The sequence below is a fragment of the Oryctolagus cuniculus genome, chromosome 3, assembly GCF_051225735.1.
Source record: "Oryctolagus cuniculus isolate XC-2025 breed Fujian yellow rabbit chromosome 3, ASM5122573v1, whole genome shotgun sequence".
Lineage (NCBI taxonomy): Eukaryota > Metazoa > Chordata > Mammalia > Lagomorpha > Leporidae > Oryctolagus > Oryctolagus cuniculus.
The window spans coordinates 92,422,793-92,439,203 of NC_142869.1; the positions used below are offsets into that span (position 1 = coordinate 92,422,793).

At 38.6% G+C, this 16,411-nt stretch overlaps 1 long non-coding RNA gene and 1 pseudogene across 1 annotated transcript in view; one reads left to right on the plus strand and one right to left on the minus strand.

Moving 5' to 3' along the window:
• The first annotated feature begins 1,459 nt into the window (after positions 1 to 1,459).
• Positions 1,460 to 3,488, plus strand: LOC149127428 (mitochondrial import inner membrane translocase subunit TIM14 pseudogene; annotated as a pseudogene).
• Positions 3,489 to 12,804: 9,316 nt separating this feature from the next.
• LOC103348757 (uncharacterized) overlaps positions 12,805 to 16,411 on the minus strand; it is a 43,979-nt gene continuing 40,372 nt past the window's right edge. The window contains exon 3 of the long non-coding RNA XR_007920401.3: positions 12,805 to 13,194. This is a non-coding gene — a long non-coding RNA (uncharacterized LOC103348757). The remainder of the gene's footprint in view (positions 13,195 to 16,411) is intronic.

Genomic DNA, 16,411 nt, shown 5'->3' on the forward strand with positions numbered 1-16,411 from the left:
ATGAGACCAGAGTTCAAAACCAATCCTCCAAAACAGAAGCTCCATATTTTTCCATAATTTTCAAAACTACTTCCCTCATCCCATTCTAAGTATAATCACATCTTTTACCCAGCTTAGACTATGAGAGTCTGAAACAAGTCCTTACCATCTTTTCCTTTTCTTCTTCTTTTCTATCAGTTTTATTTTTGATAAAGAAATATCACTACTATCTAGAGCTCATCACATCCTCAAGCAGGTTAGTGAAGATAAACATGATGAAACCATTGTCCCTTCTACAAGGGACATTTTCTTTATGATCACAACCTTGGAAAGTCACTCTCATTTCAAAATTAAATGATAAACAAAATGATCCAAAAACCTTGTTAACCCCTGAGGCATCTCTCCATTGATTTCCTTTCCTTCAAAGTCAGTATTCTAAGAAAATATGGTCTTCTTAGGACCAATATTGGTATAGTGGTTCCTGATGGTCTCTAACAACTTTGGGAAGTGCAAAAAGCTGAAGAAAAATCATCTGTTCCAGAAACTCTAGTTAGGCCCCAGAAGAAAGGTCTTATACCAAGTAAAGTCAGAAGGGGAAATACACTATGCCTGTACAAAAGAAGAGAACTTCTTGTATTAGATAAGAACAAATAAATGATTGAAAAGAAAGACAAATTGGGGCCGGCATTGTGGAATAGTGGATAAAGCCATAGCCTGTGACACCAGCATCCCATATGTGAGCCGGTTCCTGTCCTGGCTGCTCCACTTCTGACTCAGTTCCCTGCTGATGGCCTAAGAAAGCAGCAAAAGATGGTCCAAGTGGTTGGGCCCCTGCCACTCACCTGGGAGACATAGATGAAGCTCCTCACACCCAGCTTTAGCCTGGCCCAGCCATGGCCATTGCAGCCATTTGGGAAGTAAAGTAGTAGATAGAAGATTTCTCTCTCTCTCTCTCTCCATCTGTCTGTCTCTCTCAGTGTCTTTGTAATTCTGCCTTTCGAATAAACAACAAAATACATATATATGTGGGAACAAATATCAGATACTTTTTACTACTAAAATACTATTTGGTCATACTATTTGTTGCAACAAATTTAGTAAAGATACATATAGCTTAAACATGTAAATTTAGTAGAACAATAGCTAGGCACAATTTGAAAGAAAAAATAAAATAAGGTTGAATTATTTGCCAATTTATAATATGAATTAAGGATAAATTTGCTGGCAATTTAAGTAATTACGTGACATAGTAATTTCTGAGTACAATAAAAGTGGGAAACCTATAATAGCCATATGTATAAAAATTCCCATGATATTTACCCAGGATAAATAGGACCAATGCCAAGGACTGGAAAGTCACAAGAAATTTCCACTCATTTCTCCTAAAAGAGGTGGCATTTGTGCTTGCTGTTGGTGGCTGCAGCCTTTGAAGTGGGATGAACTACCCTCCCAGTCAAAGCAGACGGGCTGAGCCTGAACCATGGCCAATACAGTGGTAGCAGCTGAACTGACTATTGCTGCAGGATTTGCGGGCCGTTATTCTTTGCAAGCCATGAAATGTAAATAAAACAAGTTGTTCAAAGTCTACAAAAATCTGCATTCAGTGGTGGTTATTACAGAGGTTGGTTTGAATCCAAACTGACAAAATGAGAAGCACATTAGCGGTAAGTGTAAGCCCTTCTGCCAATTAAGGAAAAAAAAAAAAAAAGATGCTCATCATTGAACTATCATCTTTAATCACCAAGACAAAAGAGTATCTCAAAATTAATGAAGATTTACTAGAAGGTCAAGCTAAAGAATTAAGTAAATGTGTGGTGAATTTTCAGTTCCTGTTGCTTATATATATAAGTACCAAAATTTATTTTTTAAAAAAGCTTCAGAACTACAACTTTTTAAAATATTTATTTTTATTTATTTAAAAGGCAGAGTAACAGAGACAAAGGGACAGACAGAGAAACAGATCTTCCATCTGTTTGTTCATTCCCCAGATGTCTGCTCCAACCAAAGCCAGGAGCCAATAACTCCATCCAGGTCTCCCATATGGGTGGCAGGTACCCAAATACTTAGGCCATCCTCCACTGCTTTTCCAGGTGCATCAGCAGGGAGTTGGATCAGAAGCAGAACAATTGTAACTTGAACTGGCACTCTAACATGGGATGCTGGCATCACAAGTGGTGGCTTAACCCACCGTGCCAGAACACTAGCCCCAGAGCTACAATGTTTAAAAATTACTTAGAACAATCTGAAAAAGAAAAAAATAAAAGAAGATGAAAGAAGGAAGGGAGGGATGGAGGGAGGGAGGAAAGAAAGAAAAAGGTGGTGACATTTCTGGACAACTAGACTTGAATTTTTAAATCAGTTGACTAAGATAAAAAAGATACAACTTTGGGAATACTTTGTCAGAATATTCTGTCCTTTCTCATGTTGACCTCCAGGGAGAAGACAGTCTCTCTATTTTTCTCTTTCTCTCTCTTTCTCTCTCTCTCTCTCTCTCTCTCCCTCTCCCACCCTCCCTCTCTAACTCTGACTTTCAAGTAAATCTTTTTAAAAAATAAATTTTGGGGGGATCAGCACAATGATGAAGCAGTTAAGGTCACTGCCTGCAGTGCCGGCATCCCATACGGACGCCAGTTCAAGTCCCAGCTGCTCCACTTCTGATCCAGCTCTCTACTACGGCCTAGGAAAGCAGAAGATGCTCCAAGTCCTTGGGCCCCTGCACCCACTTGGGAGATGGAAGAAGCTCCTGGCTCCTGGCTTCAGATCAGCCCAGCTGCAGCCATTGCACCCACGTAGGGACACGTAGGGAATGAACCAGAGGATGGAAGACTTCTCTCTCCCTCTCCGCTTCTGCCTCTCTGTAACTCTTCCTTCCAAACAAAATAAATATTTTTAAAAAATAAACCTGTTTTTTAAAAACAGTGGTGTCCATCTGTCCATCAGTATTAGCACCCATAACTCTCATAGGATGTTTCAATTCCTGCAGGTAGAGCTCCCATGTAAGTCCAAGAATCTTAAGGATCAAGGAGATCTTGTTAAGACAATAAAAGTAACCCCATCTCAGTTATCTTTTCTGTCCCCATTGGAAAGCTCTGTGTGAATTCTGAAAAGAATCAATGAAAAGAAGAATGAAGAGTTTAAATGTCCCTACCTTAGCATGAGGCAAAGATTCCTTGAGGCTCCTCCATAATAAATCCCAATCACCATGGTTAAAAAGAAGGTAGATTTGGCTAAACAGCAAGATTTGGGTATTTGTCTGAAGCAGACAAATACTAAATGACTCCAATGATGGTTTTCAGGATTTAGATATATAAGATACTATTTATCTTAAGTTCTCAGGTAACAACTACCATTAGCTCATGCAACCTAACATGATTCCTTGCCTGTTAATTGCTCAATAATCATTGAAATGAAATTTTTGGTCTTAGTTTGCTCAGTATACTGCAATTAAGAAAGCCTGCTTTCACAGTTGTGCAATGAAAACACCCTCTGAAAAACTGAAGGTTGCTTAAGTGCAAGATATTCCTATTTTAACTAGAATATGATACTGTAACATCCCCACTGTATATCCCATCAGCCAGCTTGCCTGTCAGTTCAGCAAGCTTCGGTAAGGGACTAACATATGGACAACATATAAAAGCTGACATTTGGAAGATCTTTGATTCACCCTTTGGATCTCTGCCTTCATGCCCAGAGTTTTGCCCTTAAATTTATCTCCCCAGGATACTGCAGAAAAGGCTTGTGTTTGGTCAAACATGTTCCATCATTGGTCTTATGTGTTTTACTTTTCCCTTCAGATTTGTGGGTTAGTTTTATTTGGTGTATAATAGAAGGAACTAGCAGCTTGTATTTTTTTATGCTTTGGAAATGAATCAGCAGTATATGCATTACATATCCTTTATTAAGTGGTAGCTTGATATATGTCCTTAGATTTGGTTGTCATTTAAAATATTTATTTAATTACTCTAATTGTAGTAATATGCTAGCCACTCTATGTCTCTCATCAAGATCAAATAAGAATGAACTAGATCTCTCACTTAATTTTTAAAAATGTGTATCTATACTATCTAATGATAGCCTCTAGACACATAGGACTGTTGAACACTTCAAATATGATTAGTCTAAATTGAGATATGCTATAAGTATAAAATACATGTGCATACCTGTTTTCAAAAAATTACTAATGAAAAAATATAAAACCTCTGAATTTTTTAAACAGGTTGTGTGTTGATATATTTTGATTGTATTAAGTAAAATAAAATATATTCTTAAAATTAATGCCATCTCATTTTATTTTTAATGTAATAATTAAAAACTTTTAATTATCAGTGTGGCTTGCATTATATTTCTAGAGGACAGTTTTGCTCAAGAGGCTCAGAGATTCCTTGAGATTTTCATTCTTAGTGTCTCTGGTTAGTCCTGCTATTAATTAATTCTTATTTAAAGATTTGCTTAAATTTTATTTAATCTATTTAATTTAATTTATTTTTTGGGCCGGTGTGTGGCATAGCAGGTTGAGGTGCTGCATAGAACACCTACCTCCCATTTTAGAATGCCAGATTTGAAGGCGGACTACTGTGCTTCCAATCCAGCCACCTGCTAATGCATTTGGGAAGGCAGCAGATTATGGACAAAGTACCTGAGTCCTTGCCACTCAAATTGGAGATGTGTATGGAGTTCCTGGTTCCTGGCTTTGGCCTGGCCTAGCCATGGCTGTTGCTGGCATTTGGGGAGTGAACCAGAGAACAGAAGATTCTCTCTCTCTCCCTCTCTCTCAAACTGTAAAATAAATAATAAATAAGTCTTTTAACATGTGCTTATTATCTTACTTCTGGAATTGACAAGAATATAAATTAAACTAATTAAGGTCATCAATCATATTTAAGTGGCAATGATCTTGACTTTCCAAAGGCTTTGGAAGACTATCCAAAACTGCATTAATGGATTTATGTCACGCAAAGTGGTACCAAGTGCTGCATCAGAGATATTCTATATTGTTTTTCCTATGGGTAGCTTCCTCAGCCTAGAGCTCCACTGAGCATAGAAAACAGCAAGTGACACACGATAACCCACACACTGATGCATTTTGATTGAGTAGCATAGCACTTCTTCTGAAACAACATCATAAACCAAACATAAGAAATTGGAAAATTAGATTTCTTCCTGGCACATGGGATTTATTCTAAAGCTCAGCTTTCATTGTATATGTGATGAAATGTATGAGGTATGCCCACCTTTCTAAACATCAGAAGTACTAAAAATATGGGTGACCACAATATTTGTGACCCACAGAAAAAAAGAAAAATCCTCTTAAAGAAAACAAAAGAAATAATGAGAAGTGAAAAGGTCAAATATAAAATATGAAGAAAGTTCACCAATAACCACTCTATACCACTGGTTTCCATCCACAGAACTGAAAAGCAAGAATTTTTTAAGGCAGCTTAACTTTGACAAAATAGCAAAGTCCTTTTGATCCAGGATATACAGCAAGGCCTTTATTAACTGTCAGAGTCCAAACGAAGCATAAGACTTAGATGAGCCCACTTGTGCAAAGGAAATAGAAGCCTGCAAAAAGAGAGCATGCAAGAGTAGAAATGGATAGATCTCAAAAAGAAAAGAGCTGAATTGGGAAAATTGTTCTATGCAATTTTCTGACCAAAATTCAGTAAGGAAGTACATCTAATAGCTGTAACAGAATATTTAAAAAGAAAGAAAGTTATCTTCTCCAAGACAAGCTTCTAGTAGAAGAAGTTTAATAAGAGATCATTCAATGGATTTCCTAAATCAAAGATAGTGTATTCTAATAGCTTAAGAAAATAACCTCTGAAAAATTTTCCACAAAAAAGAGGTTAAAGACTGCTCAAAATTTATATATGCAAGTACCTGTTATTATTTTATTTCAATTCATCTTTAATTTTCCCATTTTACAGATAGATAAAGCATTGAATTTATTTGAATTGGCGAAAATTATAAAAATTCTGTGAATGGACCAGACCTAGAAGTAAATTAATATCCAATTGCTTTTTTTTTATTATTAATTCACAGTAGTTCTGTTCTTAGGACAATAGGAATGGCTTTTAAGAGACCTAAGAGGAAAAACATCCTCTTAATCGGACCTTTACTAGATAAGATTACCAGATAGATGTTCCTCAACTTTTAGAGCTCAACATTTACGACATTTTCCACAAAATAATGCTGAACTCCTGAACAAAAATATGAGAATGCTTTTAAGTGTTAATTCATTTTTAAATCTTTTTTAATATTTATTTATTTAATTGAAAGTCAGAGTTATGGGGGGGTGAGAAGGAGAGAGAGGGAGAAAGAGAGAGAGATCTTACATCTGCTAGCTCACTCCCCAAATGGCTGCAGAACTAGGCTGATCAGAAGCCAGGAGCCACAAGCTTCTTCCAGGCCTCCCAAATGGGTGCAGAGGCCCAAGGACTTGGACCATCTTTGACTGCTCTCCCAGCCACAATGGCAGAGAGCTGGATCAGAAGTGGAGCAGCTGGGACTTAAACCAACACCCATATGGGCTGTCAGCACTGCAGATGACAGCTTACCCTGCTGCGCCACAGTGCCTGCCCTCTTTAAAGCTCTTATAAAATGGATACAATTATGCACTTTTAAAAAACCCAAAGTGGTTCAGGCTATCCATGGTATACTAAAGTTCTCTTTTTATAATGTCTTGTGGAACGTTTTCCTTCTTAGTACTTTATTATTTTTCATCCACATAGTAGGCTACTCTACGAACATCACAGTTTTTTTCAACCACCACTATATCCATGACTTTAAAGTTATGTACAATTTTCCACTATTTTTAATTTTTTTATTTTTTGAGGAATACAAATTTCATAAGTACAACTTTAGGAATATAGTTATTCTTCTCACCATACCCGGCCTCCCACCCACACTCCCACACCTCCTCCTCCTCCTCCCACTCCTCTTCCCACTCCCATTCTCCATTAGGATTCATTTTCTTTCTCTCTTTCTTTTCATTTTTTTTTTGACAGGCAGAGTTAGTGAGAGAGAGAGAGACAGACAGACAGACAGAGAGAAAGGTCTTCCTTCCGTTGGTTCACCCCCCAATTGGACACTATGGCCGGCGCCTGTGCCGATCTGAAGCCAGGAGCCAGGTGCTTCCTCCTGGTCTCTCATGTGGGTGCAGGGCCCAAGGACTTGGGCCATCCTCCACTGCCTTCCCCGGGCCACAGTAGAGAGCTGGACTGGAAGAGGAGCAACCGGGACAGAATCCGACTGGGACTAGAACCCAGTGTGCCAGCACCACAGGCGGAGGATTAGCCTAGTGAGCCGCAGCGCTGGCCAGGATTCATTTTCAATTAACTCTGTACACAGAAGACCAACTGTATACTAAGTAAAGATTTCAACGATTTGCATATACATACACAAAAAAATACTGTTGAGAACTAGTTTTACAGTTAATTCTCACAATAAAACTCACTGAGGACAGAGGTCCTACATGGGGACTTAGTGCACAGTGACTCCTGTTGCTAATTTAACAATTAGCACAATTATGTATTATGTAAGTAACTACCCAAGACTCTTGACATGAGCTGCCTAGGCTATGGAAGCCTTTTGAGTCCACAAACTCCATCAGTATTTGGAAAGGCCCTAAGCAAAGTGGAAGTTCTCTCTTCTATATAGAAAAAAGTACAACCTTGTTTGATGGCCACTTATTTCTGCTGGAGTCTCACTCACAGGGATCCTTCATGTAGAACATTTTTTGCCACAGTGCCTTGGCTTTCCATGCCTGAAATGCTCTCACAGGCTTTTCAGCCAGACGAGGAAGACTTAAAGCTAATTCTGAGGTCAGAGTGTTACTTAAAGCAATTGTCATTCTATGAGTCTGCTGGGTAGACTGCTTCCTATGTTCCAACAGTCTCTCCTTTTAATTCTATTATTATTACTAGATACTTGATCCTATTTATAGGATCACTTTAGCACTTAATCCTATCTATATTTTCACTTGTTCACTTTAACACTTAATATGATCACTTTAACAATTAAGATGGCAGTTTTACCACCAAGTTTTGGGATTTAGAGTCCCATGACAAGTTTCAAACTGTACCCTTGGGGTCATTGCTGTGGCACAGCAGGTTAAAGCCCCAGCCTGCAGTGCTGGCATCCCATATAGGTGCTGTGTCAAGTCCTAGCTACTCCACTTCTGATTCAGCTCACTGCTGTACCTAGGAAAGCAGTAGAAGATGGCCCAAATCCTTGGGCACCTGCACCAACTTGGGAGACCTGAAAGAAGCTCCTGGCTTCAGATCAGCCCAGCTCTGGACATCGCGGTCAATTGGGGAGTGAACTGGTGGATGGAAGACCTCTCTTTCTCTCTGGCTTTACCTCTCTCTGTGTAACTCTGTCTTTCAACTAAATAAAATACATCTTTAAAAAAATTTTTTAAAAAACAAACTGTACCCTTAGAAGTCCACATGAATGTATGCAGAACTATACAGCTTTCCAGTTACAAAATTCTTCCTCCCTCTCTTATTTCCACTCTTGTTTTTACTGAGATCCACCCTAAATTGACTTTATACACATATGATTAACTCTATGTTAAGTATTCAAAAAACAGTACAAAGAAAAAAAAAACTAAAAAAACGAACCTGTTTCTTGACAGTCAAGAAAAGGGCAGCTCATCCTTTCTTGAGTGTCAATTTCACTTCTACAGATATCCTTTCAGGTGCTCTATTAGTTACACAGATCAGGGCAAACATATGGTATTTGTCCTTTTGGGGCTGACTTATTTCACTGAGTATGATGCTTTACAGATTAATTTGTTTTGTTTCAAATTACTGGATTTCATTTCTTTTACCACTGTGTAGTATTCCATAGTGTACATATCCCATAATTTCTTTATGCAGTCTTCCTTTGATGGACATTTAGGTTGATTCCATGTCTTAGCTATTGTGAATTGAACTGCAATAAACATGGAGGTGCAGATAACTTTTGTATTTACTGGTTTCATTTCCCTTGGGCAAATTCCCCAGAGTAGGATGGCTGGATTATATCGGAGGTCTATATTCAGATTTTTTTTTTTTAACAGGCAGAGTGGACAGTGAGAGAGAGAGACAGAGAGAAAGGTCTTCCTTTGCCGTTGGTTCACCCTCCAATGGCCGCCACGGCCGGCGTGCTGCGGCCGGCGCACCGCGCTGATCCGATGGCAGGAGCCAGGAGCCAGGTGCTTTTCCTGGTCTCCCATGGGGTGCAGGGCCCAAGCACCTGGGCCATCCTCCACTGCACTCTCTGGCCACAGCAGAGAGCTGTATATTCAGATTTTTGAGTTATCTTCATACTGTCTTCTATAGTGGCTTTACCAGTTTACATTCCCAATGACAGTGGATTAGTGTGCTTTTTTCACAACATCCTTGCTAGCATTTGTTGTTTGTTCATTTCTGTATGAAAGCTCATTTTAACTGGATGAGGTGAAACCTCATTGTGGTTTTGATTTTTTTGATTTTTATTTCCCTGGTGGCTAGTGATTCTGACATTTTTTTTTCATGTATCTGTTTGCCATTTGGATTTCCTCTTTTACAAAAACATCTGTTTAAGTGCTTGGCCCATCTCTTAACTGGATTGTTTGTTTTGTTGTTGTGGAGTGTCTTGATCTCTTTGTATATTCTGCTTATTAATCTTTTATCAATTGGATAGTTTGCAAATAATTTCTCCTATTCTGTCAGTTGCCTCTTCACTTTCCTGAGTGTTTCTTTTGCCATACAGAAACTTCTCAATTTGATGCATCCCAATTATTAATTGTGGTGTTGACTGCCTATGCCTCTGGGGTCTTTTCCAAGAAGTCTTTGCCTGTGCCAATGTCTTGCAGGGTTTCCCCAATGTTCTCTAATAATTTAATGGTGTTAGGTCATAGCTTTAGATCTTTAATCCATGTTAAGTGGATTTTTCTGTAAGGTATAAGGTAGTAGTCTTACTTCATACTTCTGCATATGGAAATCCACTTGTTTAGCACCATTTGTTAAAGAGGCTGTATTGGTATTTTGATTGGTATCGCATTGAATCTGTAAATTGCTTTTGGAAGAATGGACATTTTGATGGAATTAATTCTTCTAATCCATGAATATGTGAGATTTTTCCATTTTTGTATCTTTTTCTATTTCTTCCATTAATGTTTTGTAATTCTCATTGTAGAGATCTTTGACATCCTTGGTTAAATTTATTCCAAGGCATTTGATTTTTTTGTTGCTATTGTGAATGGGATTGATCTCAGAAGCTCAATCTCAGCCTTGGTATTGTATATGTATACAAAGGCTGTTGATTTTTTGTGTACTGACTTTATATCCTGGTACTTTTACCAAACTCTTCTATAAGAGTTCCAATAGTCTCCTGGTGGAATCTTTTTGGATCTTCTATATATAGAATCATGACATCTGCAAATAGGGATAGTCTGACTTCGTCCTTTGATAGTATCCTGTAGATTCTCAACAATAATTTTTAGTTTTCTAATTTCCTCTTCTTGTTTTTGGTTTGACTGTATAATTTCCTGTGCTTTGTCTTCTATGTCAGATATTCTTTCTTCTGCTTCACTGATTCTGTTGTTAAGGCTTTCTACTGCATTTTGTATTTGTTCTGTTGAATTCTTCATTTCATTTTGATTACTCATTATAATCTCAATTTCGTGGGAGAAATTTTCTTTCATGTCCTGTATGGATTTCAGAAGTTCAAGCATTTGCTTCTGATTACTTCTATGTGATCTTCTGATCAATTTTTGAATTCCATTTCTTGTATTTCTCCAATCTCATCATCTTCACAATCTAGTATTGAAGTACTATTCTTTTGGGTGCATCATGTTTTCTTCTTTATTCTTGTTTCTTGAGTTAATGTGTTTGTTATTCAGCTTTGTTTAGATACTCATTGGTTTATTCTTTGTTTCTTCACTGTAGTGGTTTTTATCTTTGTCTTATTCCTCTGTAAATAATTGGAGTGTCTGCTTTCAGTGATATCTAGAGGCTTACAGTGGGTGTGGCCAGGGAACTCACTCTCCAGAGTGAAGGGCATGTCTAAGATGACACACCCAGGTTTGTAGTAGTAGTAAATTCTCCTTTTTTGGTAAATTTATTTATTTATTTGAAAGTCAAGGTTACACAGAGAGAGGAAAGGCAGAGAGAGACAGAGAGAGTTCTTCCATCTGCTGGCCCACTCCTCAGTTGGCCACAATGGCCGGAGCTGCACTGATCCAAAGCCAGGAGCCAGGAGCTTCACCCAGGTGAAGGGTGCAGGGGCCCAAGGATCTGGACCATCTTCTATTGCATTCCCAGGCCATAGCAGAGAGCTTGATCAGAAGCAAAGCACCCTGGATACAAACTGGCACCCATATGGGCATACCGGCACTGCATAAAGTGGCTTTACCCACTAAACCACAGCATTGCCCCCCCTTTTTTAAATCAGAAGGGAAATTTATTCTGCACAGCTGAGCTCCTCTCCTCAAAGGAGACCAGTGCCAGAGCACTAGCCCCAGTGTGTATAATATTCATCTGCTCTGACACAATGACCAACAAAGGATTTGTGCAGTGCTCAGTGTAAGCTCAGATTTCCAAGCAATGTCCCTGACCAGGTAACCAGGAAGCCCTGTGTGGAGTCTCCGACAGTGACTGCCCAAAGTCCCAGCCACACTGTGAGTCCTCCCACACAGCCTCAGTTTTTTCACAGTCACAAACATCCATCCCTCCTAGTTCTCGCCACCAGAGCCAGGAGTTTCCACTAGGCTGGTTGCTGGACATGAGCTGGCGCAACTGTTACATATGTCCAAAATGGCACCTGCTCTATCAGCTTGTTACAGGTGCCATTGTAAAGTGATCAGGGAGAGAGAAACGTGTCACTCCTTTTTTCCTTTTTTTTTTTCTCTCCTCTAGTTTGGCAGGTACACTATCCCCTACAAGGCTCCAAGCCAGGTTTCCTCTAAGCTCTTCCTGTAGCTTTAACGCCAATGGCTTGGGCTGCTGTGGTCTGGTTTCACCTCACTTTCCAATACTGGTGCATAGGTTCTCAGTTGCTGGAGTCCCGAGTTGTAGACATCCACGTACTCTACATAGGTCCACCATGTCCTTCTAATTTGCATAGAGTTTCCTCTGTCATTTTCTCCCTAACTCTTCCCTGAGACTGCAGTCTCTCCACTTTTTTAAATCTATCTTCTCCTAGACAAGAGCAGTAAGCTCCCTCCCTACCCTGCCATCTTGGAACTTTCCAATTTTTTCACTATTATAAACCTTACTATACTGCTGTTTTTTGTCTTATATTTTCCAACTTACATAAGAATTTCATAAGGGTAAATTCCTAAAGCTGGGACCTCTGAGTCAAGGATTATTACATTTTTAGGGCTCTTGACAGCTATTATAAAAATTACTCCCCAAGTCACTTGGGCCAATTTACATTCCCACTAGAAATAAATGAGAGGGGTTGTTTTCTCAAATCCCCAAGAACGTTGAGTGTTATCAATTGTTTTAACCATGTCTGACAGGAGTGGGAGAACATAACTCAATTTTTACTCCATTTGAATTTGTTTGTTTGTTTTCAGAGACAGAGAGACCAACAAAGAAAGAGAGTTTCTAATCAAGGGCTCATTTCCCAAATGCCAAGAGTGAAGAACTCAGTTTAGCATTCCCATTTAACTGGCAGGAACCCAACCACTTGAGACATCACCACTGCCTCCCTAGGGTCAGCACTGGTGGAAAGCTGAAGTCAGGAGCCAGAGTCTCAACATGAATCCAGACACTCAGATATGGAATGCAGGTGCCTCAACTGCTAGGCAAAATTCCCACCTCTGTGTTATTTTTGACAAATGAATGCTGATTGTTTTATTTTATATTTTATCTTTTATTCTCTACACTTTTGATCCTTATTATATTCTTTTTTTTAAGATTGATTTATTTATTTGAAAGTCAGAGTTACACAGAGAGAGGAGAGGGAGACAGAGAGAGAAGTCTTCCATCCACTAGTTCACTCCCCAATTGGCCACAATGGCTGGAGCTGTGCCGATCCAAAGCCAGGAGCCAGGAGCTTCTTCCCACACGGATGCAGGGGCCCAAGAACATGGGCCATCTTTCACTGCTTTCCCAGGCCATAGCAGAGAGCTGGATGGAAGTGGAGCAGCTGGGACTTGAACTGGCATCCATATGTGATGCTGGTGCTTCAGGCCACAGCATTAACCCGCTGCGCCACAGCACCAGCCCCAATCCTTGTTATCTGTGCAAAGGAAAAGCATAAAATAAAGTTCATTGCCATGAGACTTACAGGGTATATTATTTGATCCCAGGGATTGGTAAACATAATTCAGTGCTCAGTTGAATATGAATTTCAACATTTTTTCCTGACATCTTTGGTTTAGATTGTCATCAGCTGAAGCAGAAATCAGTCTCATTCCAAAGTATTAGGAAGAGGGAATATTTTCATTTGGCATTTGTTCAGCAAAAAAAACCTTTCAATATTAATTCAAAATTTCAACTTACTACCTATATTATTTTCTCTACAATTTCTATCTTTCATGAACACAGATCCAAATCTAAAAAGAAAAATTTTATGTTTGTACTTTGAAAAGAAATGAATAAATATAAGGCAAGTACTTTGAAATTCTTATGGAAGCTGACATTCCTACTGGGTGTCGTAAGTACAATGTAAAGACTTTGAAGATTTAAAATGCATCAAATTAAAAGCTACAACCATTTAAAAAAATTATGCTATAATCAACTCTGTCAACGTTACTGGGGGCAAGAAAAAGATTTTTCTGATATGAACATAGTTGGGAGTAAAGATATTTCCTTCATCGAGATGGCAATATCTCAGGGTTGGAAATTAACATAGATAAAATTGAAGCAGTTTTATGTTGCTGGACATGATAGAGAAGTAAGCCACAAAGAGAAAACAACTTTCAAATTGCAAGAAATTGGACTGCTTATGGAGTACCATTGATTCTTGAAGATTTGAGGACACCTTTAAAAAATCAGGTTCAGATCCAACATGGGAAGCGAGATACACAGCAGACCCATAGAATGGCAGATGTCCTAAATAGCACTCTGGCCTCAGAATCAGCCCTTAAGGCATGCAGATCTGGCTGAAAAGCCCATGAGAGTATTACAGGCATGGAAAGCCAAAACACTCTGGCAAAAAAAAAGGACCTAAATGAAAGATCTCTGTGAGTGAGATCCCAGTGGAAAGAACAGGTCTTCAAAGAAGGAGGTACCTTTCTCTGAAGGGAGGAGAGAACTTCCACTTTGACTATGACCTTGTCTAAACAAGATAAGAGTCGGAGAACTCAAGGGGCTTCCATAGCCTTGGCAGCTCATGACAAGAGCCTAGGGTGATTACTGATGCCATAAACAAGAGTGTCAAATTGTTAAGTCAACAACAGGAGTCACTGTGCACTTACTCCTCATGTAGGATCTCTGTCCTTAATGTGCTGTACATTGTGATTTAGTGCTATAACTAGTACTCAAACAGTATATTTCACTTTGTGTTTCTATGGGGGTGCAAACTGTTGAAATCTTTACTTAATATATGCTAAACTGATCTTCTGTATATAAACAGAATTGAAAATGAATCTTGATGTGAATGGAATGGGAGAGGGAGAGGGAATTGGGAGGGTTGCAGGTGGGAGGGAAGTTTTTTTTTGGGGGGGTGGGGAAGCCATTGTAATCCATAAGCCTTACTTTGGAAATTTATATTCATCAAATAAAAGTTAAAAAAAAATCAGGTTCAATCACTTATTCATCTACTACTTCAATCTCCTTCACAGTAAGTTGGTCAAATATTCATTCATCCAATGTTTAAACCACAAATGAGGAGGAATTCATCACCTATTCAGGAGCCCACTTAAGTTCTCGGCAGCCATGAAAATTTTAAGTCTATCTTGGTAGATTTTGCTGACATCTGTTTTCTTACACTTAATTCTTATTGATCCTACTTACATATTGAAATAACAGAAGATTGGTTGGATAATTCTATATCCATTCCTAACCATCTCTGCCATGAGCAAGAGCACTATATATTCACTTTCTTGTATCCAGTTCAGCTAGGGTTTCCAAATATAATGCAGTTCGGCCTAATGAAACATAGGAAGGGGTGAGTACTGTTGTGTAGTGTGTGAAGCTACCACTTGTGATGCTGGTGCATGGTTTGAGTTCCTACTTCTCTGCTTCTGATTCAGCTCCCTGAAAATGTGCCTGGGAAGCAATGGAAGGGGGCCCAGGTACTTGGGCTCCTGTCACATGTTTGGGAGACTTGGATGAAGTTTCACTCCTGGCTATTGCCACCATTTGAGGAGTGAAACAGTGAGCTAAAGATATCTTTCTCCACGTGTGTCTCTCTCTTTCTCTTCATTTCAAACATACAAATAAAAAAAAAAAAAAAAACCACCAAATAGTTCACAAGAAGATTCTTGAAAATCTTTAGTCATCCACCCACCCCTTACGTCTGCCTTGAGCACAAAGTTGCTAAAGCTACAATTACTATTTGCATGCAGGAATTAAAGTTCTCAGGAATCACAGATATTAGCCTTCATACTTCCAAGCTCTAAACACTAGCATCTGACTGCCTTCAGACTTTCTGTTACGCAGAAGAGTAAATCTCATCATTCCTGTGAGAATCTAACTCGGGTTTTAATATGCTTGCACTCAGGAACAAACTTATTTAACACAGACAATATGGTTACATTGAAAAGTTAAATATATATCCCATGTGATAACAACTCACACCTTAAGAAAGGGTACAGCTAACCAGTTTGGAGACATTCTCACATTCAAGTGTCAACAACAACACAACAACAAATATTCATTCGTGTGTGTGTGTGTGTGTGTGTTCATTCACAATTTAAAAACTATAAGGTAGAGTAAAAACTAAAAGTTACAGAATAGAATAAATGTAAGTTAGAGACCCTTGACTTCTGATGAAGACCTCTGAGAGCAATTTAATCATTGCTCCTGATCAATGCCTCTCTTTCCTATCTTCTCATTCTATTCCTATCTCATGTCACCTCCAAGTTCACATTAAATTAAGATTTCTAAACCTTGCTGAAACCTGAAAGAACAGTCTAATTAGTTTTCCCTTCCATTCTTTCTTTCAAGTATATTATGATGTCAGTTTTTTTTTTTTTTTTTTGACAGGCAGAGTGGACAGTGAGAGAGAGAGACAGAGAGAGAAAGGTATGATGTCAGTTTTTTGCAAATTATTTGGAGCCACAGTTTAATCTTAAAAAAGAGTATTAAGTTTCAACCTTCCTAGGATCACCAAATGTCTCAAGTTCTAATGTGACTTTGAGATAGAAACTTGCTAAAATATTTTCACTTTAACAGCAAAGTGCCCAACCAGAAATATTTCTAAAATTTTTATCTATTTTGTAGTTTTGTATCAATAATACTATAATAGAATTAATGTAAGTAGTATCTTCCAGATATGAAATAAATACATC